Raw genomic sequence first — 6,839 nt, 5'->3', positions numbered from 1 at the left:
TGCTTCCATGAAAACGCCACGCAGATTCCTTTTACGTTCACACACTGACCGTCACAGGCCTGGGGATGTGAAATCTTCACAGATTTTAAACAATACAGTTAAAGTACACCTTGGCAAGTATTCTAGATCTATTTTGAAACAGTGTGTCCTCTATGTTTCTTTTACCATGAATACTACCTTTGGAAGCACATACTAACAAGCTTTTTCTCGCCAACTAAAGGTTACTTTACAACCTACAAAACCTGTTTTTATTTCAGTATATTGTTATTGTTGCTATTTATTGCTCTCATCACTGACCTTGCGTGTAAAGCAGTTGTTGTACTAAATTCAGCACCCCCGCCAGGAAAAGCACCCCCTCCTTCTTGATAAAAGCGGAGATAATTGCTTTAGCATACTTTTTTCAGAAAAAAATTTTTTGGCAGGGGTGTATTTTTTCGGCGAGCTTTCAAAAAAAATTGTATTTTAAACCAAATTCTGCTTTTTCTGCTGTATAATTTTGGGGCGAATAGGCTAATCCACCTATTCTGATATTCACCCCGGTTCCCTACACTAATGGGTATGGAACACAATAACAGACAAACACAGCATGCTGCAGCCTCGGTATTCTTCTGAAAAGCTCAATAAAAAGAAAATTAATTTGTTTTAAAGAGACAGCTTAGAGCCCAGAAGGACCACAACACACATGTCATGCTGGCTAATTTTCCCCTAAATAGGTAAACACTGAGTTTAAGCTTTAAGGTTATCTACCCTGGGCATTTGGCAGATGGGCATTTTAACTTATTTAAACTCATTTATACTCAGTGGAGTGCAGCTGGGTTATCAAGACAAGTATATGAGATTGGTAAAGTGACCCAGAATAGTGCTGGCTAACACTGTCATGCTACAGAAGAAGAGAAGCAGAGAAGCAGATGCTCTTTACTACCTTGGTTGCATCCAGCTTGACAGAAATATACGATAGAAACCAACATTTGATTTCATATTGACTTACTTCATATCCATAAACTGATGAACTAGCTGTGAATGAGATTATATGCTGCCCCTGCCAACATTTGAACTCGTCTTGTGCAGGTTTGTGTAGGTTCAGTGTTCTCAACCTGGCAACCCATGTGAGCTTTGCATCTTTCCAGTGCTTTGAAATTGGACTATAGTAGACATTAAATGTGCTAATTTAGTATATATTGGTCCAATAAGTACTGATGAATGCTGATATAACAGCAAGTGTTTAAAATGCCAAATGCTAAAAAAATATATATTTACTACCAAGACATTACTTTGATCAGTGGTTCCTTCATTTGTTTAAATTTTCTATTTTGTTTTATTTATTTTTATTATTTTTTATAATTGTGCAAGGTAACCCCAAATGTATGTATTTAAAAAGTGGGTTGAGCACAAAAAAGGGATTTAATGCATGTCAGTTTCCATGTGTCAGCATTTTATTATGTGTAGTATTTGTATATTAATGATTCTTTAAGTTAAATCAGGTGTGCAGCGGCTGGTGGATGTGAGCAATGGTGGTGGGTGTAATGGCTGGAAGCATCTGGAACCAAGCTTGTGTTCTTTGAACTGCCTTAGAGACCTGTCACATCCCCACTTCTCTAAAGACACTTTAAAGACACTTTAGAGAGTTATTATAAACTAAAGACTAAACAAGTGTTTTATAAAGTGTTCACTTATCGTAATTCCTAGAGGATCCCAGACTCTGCTAAGGGTATCCTCTTCTAGAAGCCAGAAAGGCCCGTGCCCATCCTGGGAGGTGGAGCGTCACTGCAGACGTAAATCTGTTGAGAGAAAAAAGGGGAAATTTTAATTTTAAAGAAATTAACTTAAATAATTTTTAGTATATAAAGAAAAAACATATTATATTTATATATATACAACATATAATATTTATTATTCACTGTACATGTTGTAGATGGATTGTTGTGATCTACATATCTTCATGTCACACAAAAACCTCGAATTTAGCTTTTCACTCTTTGAAAAAAATAATGCACCCTATAAAGAGGGCATAAAAGTTTCTCTTGCTGCCTTATAAAACTCTAACAATATGTGCAGAACATCCTGCATCCACATGTGTTGCCTCTCATGACAGGGCAACAACAACTGGCAGCATAATGCTCACCCACACACAGCAAGGCTTTCCCAGGAATGTCTTCACTAGATACAGCTTGGCACAGTCTTAGCACAGTCACCAGATTTTCACTAATCGAGCATTTATCTGGTCAGCTGGGATGCCAATTTCTATACAAAATATGACTGTGCAGGATCTACAGGTCCAGCTGCAACATCTGTGGGCAAAGGTTCAGCAGGATAACTTACAATACTTATATTCCTCCATGTCCAGCCATATCTTATCTTGTATTTATAAGGTTAGAGCCTCCAACAGGGTACCAGAGCCTCCTTTCCATTCTATATTTTCCCATAATTAACTGATACCTTAGCTCTAATATTGTAATCATTTACGTACTGTATGGCATTACACAATCCATCTAACATCGTAATAAGGCTGTGATAAAACTAAAGTAAAAACAATGCAATACACAACGCTAATAACATTGTAATAACATTGTATTAACATACATAAGAAAAATTAATGATCTAAACAAAAGATCTCTAGTTGGCAAAACTGGTGGTGATTTCCTTGAAATCTGCCTGTATCTTAGTTTTTATTTATCTAATATATATTAATTTTCATTTTATTGTTTATTTTTTTTTAACAATTTTTTATTTCAATGTTTTATTTTTTGCTTTGCAAGCATTTGTATTTTCTAGTTATTATCTAGTTTATTATTTTAAATCCTTTGTGTTCTGTTATACTGAAAAACTACTTTTTGCTGTATTATTTGTAGTGTGTGTGTGTGAGAAAGAGAATTTTGCTAGCTGGTATATCAGTGTGTATATGTGTGTATATTGAGACAGCAGTGTGTGTGGTTTATATGCTGCTGTCTGGCCTCAGTGTGATCTGGCCCTCTGTGTCCCTGCATGCTTCTGTGAGTGCACTGCCTCAGGTCAGCCTCCTCTCACTCAAGCATGTCTAACAAGAGGGGGTGAGGCTCTGCCTCCGAAAGAAAACAGGACGTCCCCGTACTCTATCAACTGACTGACAGCTCCCGCATACGAGCCACCCTAACCTTCCAGTCTTCTTCACTCTTTCCCTTAAAACGCCCTTTCTGTTTCTGCTCTCACACACACACACACACCCATCTCGTCTCATCTCCTTTTTCATCCTGAAGACCTCACTCCTCCAGCCTCCCCTGCATTTTCTTTCTTCCATCTCGCCCTCATTCCTCATCCATTGTTTTATTTAGCGTGGAAACGGGGCCCAGTTGTGTAATGGTCTGCTTCTTTCTACTCACCAGCAAAACTGTTTAAATCTTTTTTTTTAAAGGTCATAGTGTAAAACTTACATGCATTATAAAAATTAGAAAAAGTTGAGAAAATTAAAAAATTGAAGCCAACTAACTGCACTAGATTTTTGAGTTTTGAGGTCAACTCAAACTTTTACTTTTTCATAAAAACCACCACCAGTTGTGTCAACTAGAAATCTTTAGTTCAGATCATCAATTTTTTATTTGTATAAAAACTTTCAATATAAAGCATCACCAACATAAAAATGTACTTTATTTTTTAGTTGAGATAAAACACATAAGTTGTCTTAATGATAGCTTTAACATTAATCATTTAAACATTTAATCAAACTCATGTAGTGGGCACTATATTTATTTTAATTAATGACTATTACAAATGTCTTATTCTCAATTGAATAAGCTTGCATTAATGCAAATTTAATCAGCTGGACCCAGCCTGCCTATAATCACACTCAGCAACACAAAACATAGTAACTTGCTCTTATAGCCTACAACCCTGAGACCAGGCAGTTATTAACTATAATATTACTTATACAGAGAAGGCAGCCTGTGGAGAATAATTACACACTAATGGGGAGTGAAAAGAGGGAGGACACGCCCAATATGCAAATAGAGTGTCCAACGTCAGGGGAAAACCCATGCAGAACAGAGTCAAACTGAGCATGTGCAAAGTAGTTGGCTTGGCCTCTACTAGGGTTCAACTACAATTTGTAAATTTTGCAGACAGTTTCTTTATTTAGACGCAGCTTTTAACGAGAAACTAAATAATGTTAGTTTAGGCTTAAAAATCACATTAAGAGGACAAATGTTAAGTTTTTTAGTTTTTTTTTTACAATGTACTTATAAACTAAAAAAATAAACACTATCCTTTAAACAGGGGGTTTAAACAGAAGACAAAAAATACCAAGCTAATAATTATAAGATATGCAAACTAATAATAGTCACTTTAATTGATCTTTAAAAATTAATACAGTATTGCGAAACAAAATATTGCAATACTTCGGTATATCATTATTTCTTACACTCCAATTTACCGTAGTGGTTTATATGTGTGTGATTTCAAATGTACTGTTTCTAATAGGAAGGTAGATGGTCAGTGGTTTGTTTGGGGTGTGTTAGGTGGGTGTGTGTGAGTGTGTTTTGAAGGCTCGCTGCATTGCGATGGACGAGACTCCCCTGTGTCTCGGCCCTGTACGATTCTCGTCGCGGTCCTTGAAAGTAAACAGTCTGCACCATAGGAATGTTATCCCAAAGCCACTAATTTGCCTTGATTACATTAATATTTTTCAACTGAAATTGCCCTTTTCCCCTTCCTATTGCTGTTGTTTGTTTTCTTCCCTCTCTCTCGCCCCTCTCCTCCCCCTACCCTTCCATTGCTTTCTCTATTAGGGCACAATTAGGGGCGATTAGCTGGCAGACGGATACCCTGCAGTTCCGCTCTGGCTGTGAGCTGGGGGCAAGCGAGATGTGGGCAACAGGACATCTCTCCTGAGGCCTGGTCATGGGGTTACAGTGAAGAGAGACTGAAGAGAGAGAGAGAGAGAGAGAGAGAGAGACTGAGACTACAAGAGTAAGTGAATAAGATGGCTGGAGTCCAGGAAACAGTTTAACCCATAGCAGTTACAATTATAGCTGGTTATCACTAAATTGGATCTCTAAATGTAATTCAATACTAATTTTCTAACTAAATGTGGACTTTAGCCTTTAGCTTGCTTTTTTTTTTCAGACGCTAATAGAACTACCATATAATTGTTCATAAAATTTGGGCTGACTCATGCAGTAATGCTGTATTAATGAATAATTGTTTAAAATATATATTCTTCTTTCTTTTGGACAACAAAATTGATTTATATGACAGGCAAACAGCCAAGCCATTATAAACATCATATGATGTGTAATAACATATACATAAAACATCACACAAAGTCACACTGACCATCCAAACCAGCTACCAGCTAAAACCGGTCTTTAGCTGGATTTTTATTATGGTCACTTGATGTCATCCTGCAGTTGCTGATTGACATTCAAATAAGTTGACGGTCCAGATCTGAACCCTCCTCAAGAGGAAGATTGATGGTCACAAGCCATCAAACAAAGCTTAAAATTGTGAATTCGGAATGGCATAAGGTCACCCAAAAGCAGTGTGAAAGACTGGTGGAGAGCATGCCAAGAAGAATTAAAGCTGCGATTAAAAATCGACAGAATTCCACCAAATATAGATTTCTGAACTGTTCCTGTGTGTTACACACATTAGTATTGTTGTTTCTAAATGTTTTTTTTTTTGCATTATTTGAGTATGCAAGCACTGTGTCTTTTTTTTTATTAATATGACCATTTCTTATTGCATATAAAATTGGAATAGGGAGAAATGTTGTTAGTAGATTACAGAATAAAACAACAATGCTTAAACATAAACCTATAAATAATAAAACCAGAAAAATAAATTATTTTGAAGTGGTCTCTTATTTTTTTCTAGAGCTGTACACATATATAACTATGGCTTGGTATTTAAACACCAACATAGCTAACTTTCATTATATTAACTCATTATATATGAACTGCAGCTCTTATCACATAAGAGAAGCAGGGGGTTGTATTTGTTTACATTTTTAGAATTTAATTTTAGAAAATAAAAACACAATTATATTATTGCTTGATTTACACTGAAACTTACTTGATATCTATCATTAATAAGTATATATGGTAAATTTAATTCCTTGTATAAGTATAAAATAAATGATGTATTTCTATAATCACATTTATACAGCATTGCAAAATAATGCTAATAATTCTAAAGGCATCAGTTCTGAGGGCTAAGTTTAAGTCAGGGCCATGTGGGATCTTTAGTGGTGACACACCATTGGCATTGCAGTAGTCCGACTAGACTTAATCCGTGTCCAGGAAACTGGCCGTAAGAAGCGAGCGCGAGAGAGCAGGGGAGCGATTGTCAGTTCTTCTCTGATTCCTTCAGCACTGCCCTGTACTTTCACCCTGAACTCATCCCAGCGGGGTCGTACATTAGGTTGAGACACATTTTCCTGCAAGTCTCCAGCTAAATCCTTCATCAATTCCCGTAAACGATTTCTGAGCGCGCGCGAGAGAGAGAGAGAGAGAGAGAGAGAGGGAAGGAGAGAGAGGAGTGTTTCTGGCTCTTTCTGGTCACTCAGTTTTTTTCTTTCTTCCGTCCTTTGTCAGGTCGGCTGGACCTCAGCTTTTTGTTCGTATCACCGACCCATCGTGAGCCGTTTCCTCCGAGATCAGCCTCCCACCTGACTGTAGCGTTTTTGAATGTTTTTCCCGACCCACAATGAATCCCATAAACTATTATTGCTATTTATGTGCAATGAAAACCTCTGGCCTGTGAAACTTTAAAACAGGTGTTTGTCTGTTTCCTGAACGGGGTTCAGCCGCTGGTTCAGGGCGAGTGAGCGCGCTCTCCCTCTCGATTGCATTACCATGCAGGCCCCGTTT

At 37.2% G+C, this 6,839-nt stretch overlaps 1 long non-coding RNA gene across 1 annotated transcript in view; it reads right to left on the bottom strand.

The window, feature by feature from the left end:
• Window positions 1–916: 916 nt before the first annotated feature.
• Window positions 917–6,839, bottom strand: part of LOC111192349 (uncharacterized) — a 78,236-nt gene continuing 72,313 nt past the window's right edge. The window contains exon 4 of the long non-coding RNA XR_002649843.2: window positions 917–1,778. This is a non-coding gene — a long non-coding RNA (uncharacterized LOC111192349). The remainder of the gene's footprint in view (window positions 1,779–6,839) is intronic.

This window comes from Astyanax mexicanus, chromosome 15 (assembly GCF_023375975.1).
Source record: "Astyanax mexicanus isolate ESR-SI-001 chromosome 15, AstMex3_surface, whole genome shotgun sequence".
NCBI classification, from domain to species: Eukaryota; Metazoa; Chordata; class Actinopteri; order Characiformes; family Acestrorhamphidae; genus Astyanax; species Astyanax mexicanus.
The sequence above is the reverse complement of the archived record's forward strand: the minus strand, read 5'-3'. Positions and strand labels throughout refer to the sequence as shown.